Raw genomic sequence first — 21,095 nt, forward strand, 5'->3', positions numbered from 1 at the left:
ATTTAGATTTGCTTACAGTTATTACATGAAACATTGAGCTGGCAGTAGAATTTTCCCACCCCTTCCTTTTTTCTTACTGTCCTTCCTGACTTGACAAATGCCATTTCCAGATGTGTGCTTATCCTACCTAGAACATAATGTACTTTGAAGAACACGAATGAAACCAAAAAGCAACAGAATTGTGAGACCTCATTCACAAGTTGTCCCACAGACTGTGTTTGCTAGCCAGCTTTTATTTCCAGTACGCATTTCTTCTTCTATTCATTATGCTCATAAAGGTAAGTGCCATTTACCTAGTGCATTAATTTAATTGGAGTAGCTGTGATTAGTTCAATTGCCTGACATAGCAAAGGACAGTGCTAATCAAGATATTTTCTTAAATACATGACTCAGGGCTATAGAAGACAGTAAGGATAAGCACTAAAACATGTGCTTAAGATTAAAGACTGAAATATCTTTTAGGGCAAAAATACATTCCTTAGTCAATACACTAAGATCCTAATAGAACTTTATCTATCCCTCTGCTTTCAGAGACTTGTAATGCATGGGACTTCTGCCATTTGTGAACAAATCTGTAATAAAATCTCATGCTGATTCCCTACCAGTAAAATCCTGTAAATTCCACTGACCACAGGCAGAGTTGGGATCATCTGTAGATACAGTCACGTGCTGCAGTAATGAACCGATTATTTGAATAATGTAAAGCTTTCTAGACAGAAAAGCAATTAGTGGGAAACAGTGAGAATATCCACTCAGTCTGCAGGTTTGTTTGCAGCATAAACCATATCATAAAGGCTTCACTGGATTTGTTTATTTATGTACTTACCTGATGGTGTTATTGTGATGAGAATGTGAATCTCTGGTGGTGAGCATGCAAAGGCACACAGAGAGCACCCCTAATTGGCAGAATCAGAAAGGGGAAGTTCACAAGGCTTGCTAAAAGAGGATGAATGCTTCTGGTGCCACTGAAAATCCCTCCTGTACCTGAGCTCACAATCAGTTTGTGTGGAGTCTGTGTAGCTCAGTGAGTCCTCTGGAAGCCTGCTGCGTCACTTCAATCACAGCTCAGCCAGGAATGATGGGCCATAAAAACCTGTGTCAAATTCTGCCTAATAGAACTACCTGGAGCATCAGCATGGATAAATGAAAGAAACTATCAAAGTGAGATGCATGGTTTTGTATTACAACAATTTGTTTTCCAGAGAAGGCAGAATACTGAAACAAACCATCTTGACTTATGTGTCGGTTTTCAAGTTCAGCATGTGTCTAACACTTACTCCTGACAAGTGCTGAGAGCCCACGACTCCTATTGAATTGGTATTTGCTTCCAGCCTAAAGAAAATTAGAGAAGGCTATTTGTGAGAGCTGAGGGAGCTGGCACTGAGAAAAAGCGATGGGGATTGGCTTGGCAAGTAAATATCATCATCTTCCCAAATTGTTTCTGATCCAATTCTCATAATGACAGCTAAGCTTCCAAACCGAGTTGGAGTCAGCAATGCTAACAAGTGGGAGCTCTTCCTTTCCGCACTCTAGGTGCTTTTCTGCCCTCCTCTCTTGTCCTCTGTTGGTGCTTATTTCTGCTTCCCCCTTCTGTGGGGCCTTTTTCACCCCTCTCGCTGCCCATGACAGGCTGCCAAACCCCTGATGAGTGCCCAGCTCTCCCTGCTCCCTTCCCCCGGATGCTTTCCAGCCCCCCAGTGCTGGGGGCTGCCCTTGCAGATGTGGACATAGCATGCTTCAGCATCCCACGTGTTTTGGAGCTGGGTTTTAATCCCAAAGCAGCTGGGGAAGCAGCCTGTGAACATGTGCAGCCCTTAGCATTTTCATAATACTTCCAGTGGCAGCAGAAGGTACTCAGGGATTAATTCTGTACCAAGCCTGCTGCTTCTGGCTCCAGCCTGAGGAGCTCTGCTTTCCTGGCTCATGCTGAGGGATCTTCTCTGCCAATCCTTCCTCCCCAGACACTCTTCTTTATTTTTTTTTTTTTTGCCTGCCTCTTTTAGGCTTGCACTTACTAAGAAGGGCAAAGAGGAATTATCATCCACAGAGCAGCAAAGAAAAGAAAAAAAAAGCCACCAAATATTGGCACGTTTTCTCTGTTTTAAGCAGCTGAATGTTTTTTGGAGGCTTGGTTTTGATTACTAGAAGTTGGCAGGTGCCAGCTCAAAGTGTTGAGCTGTTCTATCAGGTCATAAGGAAACCATGGAGCATTCTAGAAAACAGCCGTGCTCTTAATTTACTGGCTGCTAAGTTTGTATTAAACATTTTCAATTGGAAAGCCTGCAATAACAATGTTTGGGGAAATATCTCTGTCCTAAATGCAACCATTTTTGGTGAAGAGGGAGGTTGCACGGGGAGGGTGGTTGTGCTATTTTCAGGGTCCCCAGGACGAAGGAGGAATTGAGAATGTGACTCCATGTTCTTAGAAGGCTAATTTATTATTTTATGGTGTTATATTATATTAAAAATGCTATATTAAAGCTATACTAAAGAATAGAGAAAGGATGCAGACAGAAGGTTTAACAAGATACTAATGAATAATAAAAATTTGTGACTGACTCCTCAGAGTCCGACACAGCCTGATCGTGCTTGGCCATTAAGTAAAAACAATTCACATGTTGGATAAACAATCTCCAAACCACATTCCAAAGCAGCAAAACACAGGAGAAGCAATCGGATAATTATTGTTTTCATTTTTCTCCGAGGCTTCTCAGCTTCCCAGGAGAAGAAATGCCGGTGAAGGGATTTTTCAGAAAATACAGCAGTAACAGGTGTTGAAACTGATGTGCGACAGGCACCCTAATGAGGTTCATAGATGGGCTGTGGCCTTTTAAATCCTGTCTTCCAAAAAAAGTTCTGTATGGAAATGACATTTCTTTTTTTTTGATGGAAGATTTTATTGGAAACTTTTACTCATTTAAAAATAGGGAAAAGCTTAGTAAAACATCCCTCAAATCCTACTTTTCCTGTGAAGAACATCAAAATCACAAAGTATGACATCTTGGTAAGGTCACCATATGTAAAGGCATGCTCTTCCCACATTTAACAGAGTTTTAACTCATCTGGATTTCAAATTCTGTCTAAAACAGTCTTCTTGCAAGCTGTATTTCCTAACTGGGGGGGAAAAATCCTTTCCTGAGTAACTCAGTGTAGGATATGGCCTGGTGTCCTGCTAAGAGCAAAACAAAAGCAATAAAAGTTTTAAATGGATAGATAGGTTCCACTTCCACATTTTTTTTTATTAAACATGTTCTTCTGGACTGAAGGGCAGAAGCAGCACGCGGTATTCATGGAGTCACCTTAGCTTAGCAAGCAACAGAAGTACAAATACTTCCAGCTGTAATTATGGATTTTGCTGGCACATCACTAAATCAGCCAAGTGACAAAATTAGCTGGTTGATTGGCTAAAGACCAAGAAGAATTAATATGAGCCACTGATGTTACTATCCTTGGGCAATGAAAGGCTTTTAATACACCACAGAATCAGAGAGAGTAAACCAGAACAACGTAGCTTGCCACAAACAGTGTTTGGTAGGTGTAGTCTTACAAACCACCTAACAGATGGGCTAAAGAAGTGTAGTGTAAGTCATGAATATGATTAAACAGATCTGAACTTGCTTCCACTGAGATAAAAAGACACAAATTTTACGGACCTCAAAATGAAAAATTTGTAAGGAGTCAATATAAGAATACAAGCCCTTATATATTAAAGAATTTGAGGAAAAGGAGGAAAGAGGAGATACCAATTCTTTCATAAGGTTGTGGCTTTTCATCTAAATAGAAATGCAGAGTTGTGCACAGCCTTCTGAAGATGGTCAAAACAAATCAGATCATTCTGTGCATCTCATATATATTTTTTTTTTTTGAAGACATGAAGGCAAGTGTTAATGAATATCACGACTTTAATCAGTATAAATAAAGATGTAAATCTAAACCATACTTTAGATGATGCCTTCCACCGGTATATCAAATTTGTCATGGCCATCAGAGATTTAATTTTCAGAACTAAAAGACTGCACACTTTCCTCAAGGAGGCTTTGAAAGTTTATACATCAAACAGAAATATCATTGGCAGCTTTCAACCTCACAATATTAGTGCTTCTGATCTGAATAGGATAACTGCAGTAAACTACTGAACTGAGAAAATCAAACAATACAGAACTTCAGTTGAATTAAAGCTACTTGCATTTAGGAATTGAGAGTGAAAGTGGAATTAATGGTAAAATGCTTTGTGTGTAGCATCAGTAGGAGAAGGTATGGAATTGCAAAAGGCAAAACAGAAGAATCTTTCTGTGGCGGGAGATGGAAATGTGTAAAAATTATAATTAAACGCTGATTTTATTTTCATCCAGCTGTAAAACTAGGAAATCCATTTATCTTGCTGCTCTCCTCTTGGTAAATTCCACCATTATGACCAGTGTTTTAGAAAGGTGACTGTAGAAACAGTGACTTCCATGGGACGCCATTGAGAACAATATTCATGTGGCAGCAGGTGGGTTAAAGTCAAACTTGGGGGGACACAGCCAGGTGACATGTATGTGTGCATTCAGAAATGAAGGAAGAACTTTAGAAATCATAATAAATAAATATGAATAGTTAAACAATGGGTTGTTTGTTTGTTTGTTTGTTTGTTTGTTTGTTTGTTTGTTTTTCTGGAAAAAAGAATAAAATAGACATTTAAACCTGCAGAGAGAAAAAGTGATCTTTTCCCCTCAGCTGACCTTGGGGGCTTCTTGGACCAGACACCCTGTGATGCAACGTGGAGTTTTTGTCAGAGCTGCTTGCTGTAATCAGGCCACCCTCTCACAAGTTCAAGAGTGCTCCCTGTGCTAGTGCTTGGCCAGGAGCAGGTGCCAAAAGCTGCCAATGTGGATTTCTGGCTGAGAGATCACAGCTGGTTCCTCAATCCAGCTTTGTAAATTGGCAGAACAATAAGGTTGCCACCTGACCAGTTAAAAAAAAAAAAAAAAAAAACAAAGACAAAATTGATTCCTTCTTCTTTCTGTGATGACTTGCACGTGTGCTGAAGCATTCTGCCTGAGGTTTTCGAGTGCCGCAGGACAAGGATGGCTGAAGTGCTGGCTCAAAGGGGTTTCACAGCTTTGCAGAGCTCTGGGGATGCTCTTCAGACACCTCATGAGAAGCAGGAGAGGTGAAATGGCTTTGTTACCTTGCCCAAACAACCGCCAAATGCAAAAATATTAAAAATTTACAGAACCACAAAAAATGCTTGATAATTCATATTGCACATAGTACTTACCTCAGGAGTCTCTTTCAAATGCTATAAAAATTTTTTCCCATCAAAGAACAGGAATGTACATTGAAAGCATTTTTTAAAAAACAGTGTTTTAAGAGCCAAGTGGGAGACTTCTGCTGAGCATATTTCAAGCATCAATGACACAGTTTAAGAACAGGCAAAAAGATCTCCTTAACCCTGTGTGAAACTAGAGAAAACATGAGTGTGCCTCATAAGTGAAAGAGATTTTTTTAGAGACTTTTTTAAATGATTTTGACTTTTTAAAGTTTATTCAAATGTCTGAAAGGCCCTCAAGTTTTCAAAATACAATTAACTGCACAGCAGAGTATTAAATAAAAGTATACTTTGCAGCAAAGTACAAGGAGAATGTAAAACTTGAAACAGCAGAGAAGCACCAGGTGAAAAAACCATCCAGAGTAACTACTGATCTTTCCACTTGCCTTCAAAAGCTTAGGAACAATTATTAAAATGACAAGAATAAGCCAGATGTTGTATTTCAAAAACCCTCAAAACCTTTTTAGATGCTCTAAAAAAAAAGAATGTTTAAAGCATTTCTAAAGACCTGGAAGTGTTTTTAGATAATAACTTATTTTGGCTAGCGACAGCTCTTTCTGCTTCATAAAAATCTTAGTGCAAGACAGAGCTGCAGGGGCCTCCATGGGGTTAACTAATCCAGAGGGATGGAGCACCTCTCCTATGAGGAAAAACTGAGAATATTGATTTTTTTCAGCCTGAAGAAGAGAAGCTTTGAGGTGACTTAATTGCGGCCTTCCAGTACCTGAAGGGAGCCTGTAGTATCAGGACAAGGGGCAATGGCTTCAAACTGAAACAGATTTGGTTTAGGTCAGATGTCAGGAAGAAATTCTTTACTGTGAAGACAGTGAGATACTAGAACAGGTTGCCCAAGGGACATTTAGGATGCCTCTTTCTTGGAAATTGTTCAAGGCCAGGCTGGATGTGGCTCTCAGCCTAGTGGAAGGTGTGCCTGCCCATAACTGGAAGGTTGAAACTGGAAGATCTTCAAGATCCCTTGCAGCTCCTTCTACTTCTAATAATTCCATTATTACCTGAAGATACAGACTACTGGAAGATGTTTGTCTAACTTCCTTCTATGAATTTCCAGTGTCAGAGATTCCCAAAATGCCCCAGGCATAAGTCCCCTGGAATCTACTCTAGCATCTTACTACGTCTTATCAGGGAGAAGTCCCTGTAACATCTAGCTCAGCTACTGTCGCAAATAGAATTCTTTTTGCTGGTACTTTTTCTCATGGCTTTTTAGAATTTCAATTTTTTTTTTGTTTGTTTATTTTTTGGATTCTTTTAGGAGTCCGCTCTATATATTATCCAAAAGGAAAATGGAAATTGTTAAAACATTTCTTTACCTGTCAAATTTTCAATACTAGTATTCTTAATCTAATGTCAGATTTTGCTTTGAGAATTGAAAAGATAGATACAATTTTAAAGCATTTAAGGGGTTTAAGTGCAATAAAAATAGCATATTTCATCAAGATAGGGCAAATTTCTTTCTGCCCCAGGGGTGGGTATGCAATATTGTAAGACTATAGAGTTTCTAACCTTTATAAATTTTAATATAAAATTTATAATTTTATATAAAAATTTAGAATTTTTAAATTTTTAAAATTTTAATTTTAATTTTTTTATAATTTATTTTAGTTATAAATTTTTAATTCAACTTCAGTTGAATGCTTCAACTGAAGTTGTTCAAATAATTAATCTGGTGGCAGTTTACCACTAGAATAATTATTTGAACAACTTCAGTTGAAGCATTCCATAGGAACTGAAGTCAGATCAATAAAGAACAAACTATATTTCAAACAGCACAGTTAGATATCCCTGTATGCAACTTTTCAAGACATAGATGGCAAATATAAATCCTAGAAGAAAATAGTAAGTGCTTGTTCCTTGATTTCTCCCAATCCTACCTTTTTCCTAAATTTTCAGGGCATGAGTTTCACCTTCCAAAACACACTAATAAACAGATCCATATAAATATCAGAGTACAGTTCAGTGAAATTCACACTGGATCAGATTTTGCAGTGTGAGATGATCTGTCTGGAAAGAGACCTTTTTATTTAAGCTGATGACAAGAAATGTTTGGCCTGACCTTAGCCATAAAACAAAAGTACTTCATGCTGTCCTGAGTTAATCAAAGTTCAGCGAGGACCAGAATTGCCACAAAAATCTGCAGGCTGCCATTCCAGGGTTAGAAAAATGATGCTCCTTTTCAAGATGAGTCATTTGACTTGCACTGCGGGAATTGTATGTTTTCTTATCTTTCGGGAGGACATTCCCCTCATGTTTTCCATCTTGATTCATGGTTCACTCATGATGGTTTGATGATCCTGAAAGAACTATGACCTTGTTTCTGAAAGCGCGCAGGCGGCCCTGGGAGCGCTCGCGGGCACACGGCGGGAATACCAACGAGGTCACAAATATAAACAGGAAATTCTGCAAGGCTGGATTTTGTCACACAGCAGTCAAGGGCCAGCTTTGTCACTGACTTGCATAACTGAGCCCTAAGTGAACTCAAGACAGGCAGAATGGGTGAAAAGGAAACTTTTTTTCATTTCACTACATGGCTCAGTGCTGGTGTTCTAAGACTTTCCTGACCATAATAAATTGTACATGGTACTAAATCTGTTTTCAAATCATAATTTTGGCAGAAGATTATCATTAAAAACTTGTGGAATAATACAGTGACTTTTTTTACTGAGTTTCTTTACAAATAATGAACCATATACATTTGTAATAGGTACTTGTTGGAAGAAAGAAAATGACTTTTTAGCAAAGTGTATATCCATAGAGCCAGTCTGATTTGTGTACAGACTACATAAAGAGAAGAAAATGCCATTGAATCTCTGAGGCTGAACATTAGATGGCAAATTCTCAAAGTAAAAATTCTAATTTTTGAGTTACTCATGATTTTCATCTGTATTTGGCAGAATGGGGGCTTGTCTGGAAGAAACTGTGATAATTGGCACACTACTACACTACCACTGCTATCATTGTAAGAATTCATATTTCAAATTAATTAATTAGCAGAATTAGAAATATTTCTTTGTATCATCATCAGAACCTGGGATACAGCACAGATGTTCTCAGCATACCTCAATATGTATTTAAAAACTTCAAAATAAACTTCAACCATTAAGCAGGTATAAGAATTTTGAAAAAGAGTGCCATTCTCTAACGAACCAAAACTGCTAATTTCTTCCCATTTCCTGGTAAGATGAAACATGGGCACAAACTGACCTTCTTGAAGTTTTCCCTCGTTTTGATGTGGGTGAAAAGGAGAAGTACAGAGTGATGTCCCTGCCCTGCCTGTGCTTGTGGGACTGCAGTGCTGATGGAGTTTAGGAAAGGGAGGGCTTTTTTGCATAAGAGCACCTTCCTCTGAAAATGACCATTTGCTCCTTATTCAAGGGCATTTTAACCTCAAATACAGTATTTAGCACACCAAGGAGCCACGCAAAGATTTGGGAGGGTTTTTACTGTGTGGTTAAGATACTTAAATACAAAGAGAGAGCCTATGTCGTGTTCAATTGTGATTAAAAATAATGTGGTACGTTTTTCCAGTCTACTCTGGATAGATTCAGTACTCTCATTCATGTTAATAAAAGTCATGCAATATGAGCACAAGCCAAGACTGAAATTATCCCATAGTGGCATTTAAATTAGTAGAGAAAAAAATATGTTCACTCCTTGTATTATTGGATTCTTTTTGCCCCTTTCTTTTTAATTTCTATTAAAACAAATTATTTGAGCATTAGTATATTGGCCTTAATTAGCTTTCATCTCTCCCCTTTTGATTTAAATATTGCCAAGCTCCATTAAACTGGCTGTGTGAATGCCAGAAAATGGTCGACTACTGAATTCCAAGCGTGTGTCTTTGTCACAGTGTAAATTGAAAGGTCACAACAGGTCATCTAATTGCTTGGTACATATTCTATTAATTGCACTTTTAATGTGTAAAGCACACTGAAATTATCAGATAAAGGATGCTACGTTCTGATAAAACATCAGGCGTGCCTGAATCATAGTCAGACAACATATGAAAATTATTCTAATATCTGCTCCAAAAATTTTGATGTGGGTCCATTTCCCTTTTCTTTTAATTGACAGTGACTTGCTCACCTCCATCGCTTTTGTTGTTGGCTCCTTTGCTTCTCAGAGAAGGGGCACTTGGAATTTCAAGCTGCCCTCTCCTTTTATTTGTGGGATATGCTCTGTTCAGGCAAGAATGTAGGGATCCTGTGGTACTTCTCAGTATTTGTCTCTCTTAATTCCTTCAGAAGGTGTGTTTATACTGTATCATTTCTCTAAAGAAACACTGTCAAGATGAAAAATGGAAGGCCTAGGAGTTAGGGGAAAAAAAATTAAGATGGCGAGGCTCTGCTTTAGCTTTATCTAGTATCTGCAAAAATTGATGAATAACAGCTGCAGAATTGGTATTTGCCTAATCCTGCAAAGTGTTGGCTCCTCTGAGTGATAAAATGCACCCTAAATCCCCAGTGTGTAAGAGAATATATTTTTATGCTTTTTAATTAATCAAAAAACTTCCTATCTTAAGCCAAAGGCTCATCACTCAACCTCCACTTTCCACAATCATTATTACTTCCCGATGCATATGTGGAGCTTATGCATCACTACTTCCAACAATATGTCATCTTTCAACCAAAGATATCATAAACCAAAGAGCAGCAAGACAAAATTCGTTTTAAAGCAACTCACTCAGCATCAGATTGCAGCTCTGCTCACTTTTTTGGATGTATTTAGTACCCTACCATATACAGTTTTGAGAAGGCGAATGGTTTGGTCCCTGTTTCAATTTATGAAATGATGAAGTTTAATCTTTAAAGACAAAGCAGGAAAAAATTTAGTGTCTTACTTGTGGAGGTTATGAAATGACAGCTTTCAAATTGCTTAGCATTTGTAGGAATTGTTATGGTGGGAAAGCTGGGCAACCATTTGGCTCCAGTAATACTTATGTACAGGTAGAAAAGAAAGATAGCCAAATAAACATTTAAAAAAAACTATTTGCAATAATATTCTTTTGCAAAAGAATTCCATCTTTTCTTCAAAAACCTTGGAATAGTTTCAAAGATCAAAATTGCTTTTATTTTGCAACAAGAAGCTATATGTTGCCTAAATTAAACTGCCTTGTTCTCTAAAAGTAAATTTTCAATGGCAAAATTTTCAAATCTGAGTTATTCATCTCAGCAGCCAAAACAAAGAAATAGTTCAATTGCTCTGTTATTATTGATGATGGTGAAGATAAGTGTTGAACCCCAAAACTAATTCAGTTTCTATTTGTTGCATATAACTGAACGTGAAAAAAATGGAAAATATTAGAAAAAAAGTGGCAGCCTTGACTGTTACATAAGGGCCAGATTTGTAAAGGGGCTTCCACATACGACTAAAACACAATGCAAGTGGAATTTAGATGCAATTTTTTTAAAAAAAAAGGTCACTAAAATTCCTTTCCACAGGAATTTTCATTCAATTCCAGATTCACTTCAGCTGAAACATGCATGCAGGCACCAGAAAGGTCACAGACCTGCAGCAGCTAAGTGAACTGCATTCAGCTCTTCAAAATATTCCCAGGAAGTGCATTTCCAAGCCCCCTGTGAAGATATTCTTGAAACAGAACATCATCATCTCGTGCACAAATATTTGTGCTGGAAAGACTTTTCCGTAAATAGAGCTTGGGACGTAACTGTGCAATAAAAAAGAGGTATGTTGTTTTTATGGATAAGGAGTGTTTCCAAAGTGTTGACAACCAACCCAAACACAAAACAAAGATTTTCAGAGTATAGATGGGTGTACTAGTAATTTTAGCTGCGTCAGGATGTTACTTGCCAAAGAAACAAATTTTATATATTCCTGTGGTAGAACAGATTTTGGTTCTGGAGTATGTTTTCTGAATTGCTGTCCAATATTTAAGCTGGTGTAATTCAATATAGATTATTGAGCAGAATATTGTCTGCACTTTTCTTATGAACTGTCAGTCAGCACTGTGAAGTTATTCCTATTTTGTCTTTTTTGAGAAGAGACTGCCCCAAGAGATAGGTGCCGAAAGGCCTGACAATATCACTTTTGAAACTATTTACGTTCCTGACACTGCATAATAAAATTTTTATTCTGTTCTTTTGTGACTTTTTTATTGCTTGCTTTTGAAACATCATGTTTTATTATCTTTCAGTCCTGTTATCAATCTTGAGCAATAAGAGGACTGTAATGACCTGTTTTAATAAGCCTATTACAGATTTCTATGTTGATTTGACATACCTAAGTGTAGTAAAATGGTTTATGAGGAATAAACAGCTGAGTAATATCACATTCATATCCTTGGAGAAGAAGTGATTGTAGATGAGAAATAAATAATTGAGAAGACACAGCCTGGTTATTTCAGTTTCTGAACTCCTGTGGAACAATGTGACAGTGTCATGGATGGAGTCATGCACTTCACTCACAACGAAGAAGTCACAATACACTTTATTGGTAGAAAGGAGGGAGTTAACCAAGTTCAGAGATAAATCTGATAGTGATCTGAGATGATTAAGTGGCAAGATATGCTTTGCTATTTCCTGCATGGAGTACAGGGTCAGACAAAACCATCTGAGACCCTCTTCTTGAGCCATGAGGCTCAGAAAGTGCAGCCTTGTTTTCCAAACTCCGTCTTGGAGGGCAGTCTGGCTGCATCACTCTTATTCCCAGACATGGCCAGTGGTTTATGTCTGAAGGATTATATATGCACAATCAATACTTTATATCACTTAGGTAAGATTTCAAAGCTTAGCATGCTATTAATCACTTGCAGAGAATCTGTTGTGGCAGAGCATCTCTCAGCCTCAAGGACTAACCTTGGGAGGCATTCCTGCTGGAGGGCAGATCCTGGCATGCAGCCTGCTGCTGTGCTGTAGAGCTCAGCAAGCCCGGGGCTGTCCACTATTTACAGAGTAAGATAATTGACTTTTACTCATATTTGCATAGCAGCAGGATGTCTGGTCACCATTCCAGACAGCCCTTGACTACTCTGTTGCCATCCACCCCTCAAAGTCCGGAGTAAGCTGGACGCAGCCATCACAACCCACTGGGAGCTATGGCTTAAGTGAGGTGACACCCACAGTGTTTTAGACACTCTAGGGCTCTCCATTTGAGATCTAGGAGCTCTATGGTTTGCTCAAAGAACCACAGGATGGGGTAGGTTGGAAGGGACCACAGTGGCTCATCTGGTCCCAGCTCTCTGCTTAAGCAGGGCCATCCCAGAGCACATGGTGCAGGATTGTGTCCAGACAGTTCTGGAATACTCCCTGTGAGACACCACAGCACTCTGGGAAATCTTAGTGTGCAGTCACTGAACAGAAAAGTTATTCTTCATATTTGGGTGGAATTTGCTGTTCAGCAGTTTCTGCACTTTGCCTCTTGCCCTGTTGCTGGGCACCCCTGAGAGGAGCCTGGCTGCCACACACAACCTTTCTGTGTACACATGCATTGATGTGGATGCAGATATGGTTGGTGTTGGAGAGATTTCTTTTTGAAAGTGTCTGAGTTCTAAAGGGACACGGGCTTCAAAGCAGGCTCAGGCATCTGCTTTTTGGCTCAGAAAAATATAGGCTTCACTGGCGTGAGAGTATACCTGCTGTATTCAGAAGCACACATACCTATAGCATCACCTTCTCAGTGATTGCATGAGCTATAGGAAAGGCAGACATCTATTTTTATATCTATTTATAGCCTCATATATTTTCATATTGTGTGTATACAGAGCTTTGCCACATGTCACTCTTGTGCTGAGAATAAGACAGGAACAGGAAGGAGGCATTATTGTAGAAACAGCAAAGAAGGCTAAAAAGGTAATAATGAAAACTCGTAACTCTTTCTAGAGTCTCAACACAGCTTGACCCTGATTGGCCAATGAGTGGAAACAACTCACATGAAACCAATGAAACAATCACCTGTGGATGAACAATCTCCAAACACATTCCAAAGCAGCAAAACACAGGAGAAGCAAATGAGATGATATTGTTTTCCTTTTTCTCTGAGACTTCTCGGTTTCCCAGAATAAAAATCCTGGGTGAAGGGATTTTTCAGAAAATATGAATGTGGCACCACGAGGGCCTGGGGAAGCTGATCCTTCAGGCTGTGAAAGGTGCACCAGGTGTACTTGGAAGCCCAGCACAAAGGTTGGCTCTGCTGTGGTGCCATTCATCTGCTCAGGAACACAAATCCAGGCTTCTTTATGGGCAAAAATGACATCAGCGCCATGGATCAACCAGCCCTGAGCCAGTATTTAGGGACATTTAGGGACCTTTGGATTCCATTATGACGTATGAACAACTGGCAGCATGAACCAATACTGGCTGTTTTCTCTCTTTACTTCCTCAGCTTGCCCACTCCTGGACTGTTTGGATTTTGATGCTTTTCTGAGGAATCCAAATGAAGCTACAACTGACAAAAATAACCTGTTATTCCCCATTTGAACACTTGGAATTTGGGCTTGGGTTTTTACAGAGACATTTTACAATCAGAAATGCTGTAAGGTGAAAAACGCCTAATGAAAACTGTAGTGAGAAGCTTGACTATTTCTGGGATGGTGTTAGACAAATATTTATTAAACACCCTTAAATTCTCAGAAATCCTTTGCTTTTCTGTTTGCAGATTCAAAGACATCAAGCTCTCTCCCTGCATCTACAGTCATGCAATTTAAAGTGAATGCTTTCCGTCTCTTCAAATTGTACCAACAAATTAATAGGTAAGTTTAGAATTTGATTTTTATTATGCACAGCAATTTATATGGAAATTAATTATGTAAAGTATATTGGCAAATGCATTCTGTCGGTCACATGGGACTTAACTTTATCTAGTATCCTGAACAGAGGGTAGCCCTGCACTTCAGCCAGCCCAAAATTGTAAAATTCTATTAATAATCCATACAGTGTGATGATATAGTCATGAAGCTTTCAATTTTTGAAAGCAAAATACTTTAGCTATGAAATATATTTAATATTTGGCACTTTCACTACTCCTTTGAGGAGACTGTATTGGAACTGTTGAATTTAAATTATTATATTCTGAAATAAAAACGTTCATTTTTATTCACCTACATAGAAGAAAATGACCATGTTTGGATCACGGGGGAAAAAATTCTAATTAAGGCAAAGATGTTATAAAAAATTAACATCAAGGCCCATGAAGTTTCAAATAATCAAGACCTATAATTTACCAGGAAATATATCTGACAGTCCTTTTAAAATGTATTAACTCCATTTCAGTAAACAAGAAACTTGGGATGAAGGAGTCACATCCCAGAACACAAGGGAACCTGTGTCTCTTTCTTAGGGAAAGGCAAATCATTCAAAGTGGTTATTTTAGCACTTTGATGTACAGCACTGGTACATTTTAAACTCACAGTGCTGGTTTAAGGAGAAGTAATTTAAGAGTATAGTTGGTTCACTAAGGTGTTTTGGGATAAAGTGATGACTGCAGGAGACTTGGAAATTTGAGCACATGCTCACCTCTGTTACTCATTTCTTCCTTTGTTCAGCTAGAGAAGATTTGTGCAGGCTCTGAAAGACCTTCTGCGGCAAAAACAACCTGAATTTTAGCTCAAACCAAAGGAATAATAAAATATTTGAAATGCAAATAATAGTTCCTTTACTAAAAATTCTCATCTATTTTCAGTGTATAATTTTCCATTTTATTTTTGACCTTTCTGCACATATTCCAGATATCTTTTTACATCCTGTATTTTTCTTCAGAAACACTGAGGAAAACAAAATTATCATGAACCTTTCAGAGGCAGAAAAATTAGTTTGTAATAATCATATACCATGCATGTCCTTTTCATAAGCTACCATCAGAAATATTTATGCATTATGTGCTTGTTCCAAGAAATTGCAGTACAGTGTGTATTCCAGAGATAACATGAAGAGGAATCTCCCCCATATGTTTTAGTTTATTTTGCATGTTGGTATATATTCTAATAATAGACAGAACTTGGGGATCATTTTTTTTTCATTTATGTTTTCCCATATATGGAAATACTTATATGTTTTAACTGGAATAAGCCAGACACTTTGACTACTGTATTGACATTTATGCTTGAGAAAGTTCAGGCCTGGAAGCTCTTGCAAAGCAAGTTAAAAGGCCAATCCCAGCCTCTGACCCAAAAGGGAACATTTAAGTTCAGGCTCAATCAATTGAAAACGCAGGGCAAAATAAACTGCCTTTAGATGACAGAGTTGGATTTACAAGATACTTTACATCAGGCTGAGCTTTACAGATATTTTACATCAGGCTGAGCTAATTCAAGTTTGTGTTTTGACTGTGTATGTAGAATAGCTATAATTTATTTATGACCTATTAAGGAGATTGTTTCCAGCGTGTAAGAAATCCTAATTAAGACCACTGTTTTTAAAAAGGAAACTCACAATTTCTTTCATATCCTGTCATCAAAGGCACCAAGGAGAAAGCTTTTGTTCTTGTTTTTCTTGGGTTTGGTTTGCTTTTCTCCTTGCTGTCTGTTGAATGTCAAGAGGCCATATGCCAGCTATTGCACAGTCAGGTCTTTGAAGTCCCCAAAGAATTTCAGAATTCTCCTGAAGAGTTTATTTCTTCAAACACTTCTTTCCCCCATGAAATCAAGATTCCTGAGGGACCTGGGAAGCCAAACCATTTCTGCAAGGGCTGTTGTTTTATTCTGAGCATGGGGGGGGCACAGCATTAAATAATGTTTGGGAGTTTCATGTATGCCCCATGGTCTCATGAATAGACAATGGCATGAAGATAAAGCCTTCCAAACTCATTCCCATTCACCCTTCTGGCATACCATGTCCTGGCTGCTGCCCCTAAACAGGGATGGAGGAGGAAGAACAGGTATAGACTGAAAAGTAGGTAATAGGTAATGAGGTAGAAGATACAGAAAACCAGAGTTGTCCATGTACTGTAGAGTGTGCCTCAAAGCCAGCATAGCTCACTGCTTCAGAGTTACTTGGACCTGTGAAATCAACATAATTATTCCCACAATTATACCCACCCTTGGGCAGAAAGGGGTAGCAGGAATACAGCAAAGATGCTGTGACATATATGTCTCTTTGCCATTTTTCTCCATCAATTACACTTTGATTTATCCTGAGATCAGGATGGGCAGCCAGGACTGAGTGGCACCAAAGCAGGATTTGCATGCAGCTTTCCCTGTGTCATGGTCCTTCCAGTTCTTTCAAATTTACAAGACAATGCACTGTGTGATTTCAACTTTATTTCCTTAGCTTATTAAGGAATATAACGAACATGACAAACTGAGGCTCCATCACCTTTTACCCAGACTCATCTATCACGTTAGTCAACTTATTCAAGTGAAGAATTCGTAAGGTTTCATTGCTTGATAGAACTCTTGATATCATATGCCTATGAGAAAAAAGAAAAACTTGGTTGCCTAGCTAACAGAGAAAGTGCTGACCCTTCCTCTTCCATCACGGTGCAGGCATCCCCTGTATCGCACCAGGAAGCAGCAAAACCTCAGCACCCAGCTGCAGCTGAATCCACTTCAAAAGCTTTTTGGGTAAGATCATAGAGCCAAAGAATCGCTTGGGTTGAAAGAGACCTTTGCAGCCCAACCCTCTGTAATGAGCAGGGACGCCTTCAGACAGATGTTTCATACTCTCAGGCTTGGAGGCTTAGTCTATCCCATTTCTGCAAGTTGGTGGATTCTGGGGACAAAGCACAGTGGCTGCTGGAGGCATGGTGGCCTTTCAGCTCTTTCTGGCCGCCTGTTCTGCCTGCCTGGTGCTCTCCCTTTGACCTAATGCTGCTGCTCTCAGCATAAAGTGAAGTCTAGCACGAGCTGGTTTAGCCAAAATCTAAACTGGAGATGAGCAAACAGCCACACCCTGGGCAAATTTTACATCATACACGCCACATCATAGCCCTGGCAGTGCCAGCAGAGCCTGCTCCTGGGCTGTGTGTGCCATTCAGAGCTGCCTCCCTGCTTCCCTGTGTCTTGGGACTTCTGCTGCTCACAGTGACCCCGAGATGTGTCTCAAAGTCTCTTTTCCCAGCCCGGCGGTCGAAGAAGGAGTCAGAACTCTTCAGTTCTCGTTCTCAAGGTTGTTTATTGTTTCTTATCTATAAAATTCTTTCTCCTGGCCTGCCGAGGTCTGTTCAGCAGGACAGACAGAGGCACACTGGCCGCCCTCAGGGTGGTGTTATCTTTTATTCTAAAACCTACATGTACATTATTTGCCATAACTTCCCAATACCCATCACCTATGTTAGACACTGAGCTTCTGCTCTAAACCAATCCAAAAGTGCCACCATCACAGCAGAAGATGGAGGCCAAGAAGAAGAAGGAGAAAGGCTGGACACACCCAGATCCCTCCATCTTGCTCCCTGAACCCCTATTCTAAAAACCCCAGAAAATCTGTTTTTTACCCCGTGACAAACTAATTATTATTCTACTTAGACTTTTGTGGCTTGCAGATCCTCATATAAGGTTGTTAATTTTTCCATGGGTCATAATCAAAGTCACAGATGTCTTGGACTCTGTGCCAAGGTCTCTGAGCCCCCTGACAGGGGTTCAGCCAGAGGGATGTCCTGAATTCCCACACCTGTGGCTTAGTCTGTCAGCACTGGCTGGTGTGGAAATGTAACAGGATAATTGAGGCCAATCAGTGTCTGTATTGTGTGACAGGAAAAGGGATGCAGTAGCCTTAAGCCTACTTTCTCCTTTTACCTTATTTGAGCATTTCTGTCTTAGACTCCTAAGAGTAACAGATATAAAAAGTGTGTTTACTTATAACCCGTGACCTCATTTGTACTACTCCCTCATCATAAAGTTGCCTTTCTCAGGGACAGGAGTATTAATGAAGGTAAATACAACAGTCACACTCTCCCTGCATGGCTGTGTAATTTATTCTTTTACATTACACAGAATCAGCAGGATTTGAACACTACACATACCAGGACAATGCCCAAGCAGCCGGGGTGGAAGCCTCTGTTCTTTCAGATAAATCAGTAAAAGTAATGGGGTGGATCCATCTTATTATAGGAAGCTGTATTAAGGCAGATTAATGCTGTTAGGCTGAATAACACCATAAAGCTGGGAGACATTCCCAGGTTCAGGCTAATGGACTGCCAGCCCCAGCTAGAAATGCAGGGTGTGTCTTTCAGCAGTGAATACCGAGGGAAATGAAGCTACTGATGAGACCAAAAGGCATCCTAGAAAGACTGAAGTGCCTCCTGCACCTGAAAACATGTTTATTTTTCCAATGGAAGCTTTTTTGTGTATCCTTTATTTCAAAAACATGAAAATAAAATGAACTGCATTTAGTGGTAGAGTTTTCTGGGATTTAAAGGCCTGAAAAACTTCTTGTTATTTATTGAGAGTGAAAACAAAAGAACTCTGAGTCAAAGCTCACTCCTTTCATAGTCTTTTATTTCTTCAGCATAGATTTGATTTCTGCATAGATTTGGTATTATCTAAACTGCTTTGCTTGAACGCTGTCATGTCACTCTGAATACGGGTCCTGCCAAAGGAATATTCACTGTTGACTGTTTTCCTCTAAGGCTTTAAGGTGTGTTTTTAGAAGTGCCTCTAGGGCTTTTTTTGTTTCTTACACCTCAAAAGAAATCTTGCATGTGCATCCTTTCTTTCTTCCCCTTTACATTCATCAAAAATGAACAAAGGATGGTGTGGACAGTGAGTTACAGTCATACATAAACCATACCTCTGTCTGCAGCTGCTGCTGTGAGAGTTGTGTTGAAGGCAGTATTTACTGAAAGCCCCTTTCATATATCAGCACTGTGGAAGTCACTAGGGGTACAGCAAAGCACCAGCAATTTTTTTGTTGCTGTTTTGGCTGTTCAGGTACCACGGCTTCACACGCACACCCCGTGGGCTGGCTCCAAAAGGACAATCACAGAGGTGATCCCTGATGGATCGCAGCACTGCAGGTCCCTCCAAAAGGATTTGGAAGGTCTTTCTGCAGTGGCAAACAATCTCTACTAACTTCCTGGGCTTCCAGAAATACTAATCAGCAGTTCTAGTCTGTAGCACATTTATTACGCCCTGACGTGCTGAAGACAGCCTGTTACAAATAGAACTGCCTCGTGAAAAATGCTGTTCCAGTGTTTTATAATAAAGTGCACCAATTAGATGCATTCATTAGGACAAACTGCTTGTCTTTTCTTATATTAGATCTTTTAAAAGGCACAATGCATCTCATAGCTCATTCTGCTCTGTATTATTATTAATTGAACAGAGCACATTACAGAGTTTTAATCCAATAACTGTAAATACATAATGAATAATATTTCCTTGGAGGCTGCCAGGGTTGTAGCAGCCTCCTTTGCAGCTTTGCATACTCAGAGTAAGATATATTATCACAAAATCCCCTCTTCCCTGGCTGTAGGTTCCCCACGGGCATTGCAGGGACACCACCAGAGCAAGGAACCGTGCATGTGTGGTAGAAGACAAATGTGTCATTTCTTAAAAGGCAAATTAGTGGCCAAGCCTAAACTGCAGGCTTTCAACTTTTTCTTGTAGGAAAGGGTCACATGCTCCAGTTCTTCATGTTGCCTTGCAGGTCCTTGGATGCCAAACTAGAAAACAATTTTTTAATTTTACCAGCATGAGGGTTCCTAACTGCAGCATGTTCTTTATAAAGGGGTGGGGGGATGGCAAACACTAAATGAAGACAAAAGGAAACATTCTGTTCCTCTCTGGAGGAGCACTGCATTATTATACAAGGTTGTGATTGGGCATAGTAAGATGAATTGAGCAGCTGTTCCTCCTGACAAGAGCATTACTTCTTAGATTGGTAATACATGAGGTAGCTGGCACTCCCTGGTTGTTCTTAAGTAACAGATATGATCTCAGCGAGAGTTGCCTGAACTCGATGATAAAGACACAGGATTTTATATAAAAGAAGACTCTGGGGCATGATGAAGTGATTTTTTTTTTTTTACCATACTTACTAGTATTTTCATATGGAATAAGTATTTGCAGTTATTTATGCCTGGACAGTACTCAAGGTGTGTAGCAGGGCTAATTAGCTTGAAGAGAAGTAGTGCATTAATACAGTCCTACTACCACTAATGAATCCCCAAAACTTCCAATTCTGAGCTATTTTATGGTCAATTGAATGAAAAATGGCCAGAGAGGGAGATGAAGTCTCTTTGTAGGTATCCTTGTAGCCTGCTAACCTGATGGAAGTTTCAGCAACATGAATTATTTTCAGAAATTCAGATTTTTTGACCTTAATTAATGAGATCTAGGATTTTTTTTAATTTTTTTAGGATCGTTTTTCCAGGATCTAGCCTTTTGGCACCTAAGGATACATGGTCCAATAATATTAGTCTCCCAAGGCCTGATCCCATAACAACTGAAAACGCTAGGAGAAAATTCAATAGGAGTTTTGCACCTGTTGTCATTTTGGCCTGAAAATATCCTACAGCTGTGAAAATTCTAGCAGTATCCAGCAGGATCAGGTCATAGTGAAGTGAAGAAGTAAAATATATACCAAAAATGAGAAAAAGGAAAAATATCTGAGCATAGTAGCTATTGAAAAGCTGCAAGCCTGGTAATTTTTTTTCACAACAGATAGTTAATCTTAAATTTGCCATCCACTGGTTTTCCTAATATAATGAAATAAATTATCAGCTAGCACTGCTAGGACTCTGTGTCTACCTAGGATTATTAGCACTTCCATTCTTTAATTCTCATTACTTTGTCACCTTTTTATCTACCTGCCTGATGATGAGTCTGCAGAAAGGCAGTACATGTTACACACCTGGAGAGGGGTGGGGAAGCTACAGT

Source organism: Camarhynchus parvulus, chromosome 4 (genome assembly GCF_901933205.1).
Source record: "Camarhynchus parvulus chromosome 4, STF_HiC, whole genome shotgun sequence".
NCBI classification, from domain to species: Eukaryota; Metazoa; Chordata; class Aves; order Passeriformes; family Thraupidae; genus Camarhynchus; species Camarhynchus parvulus.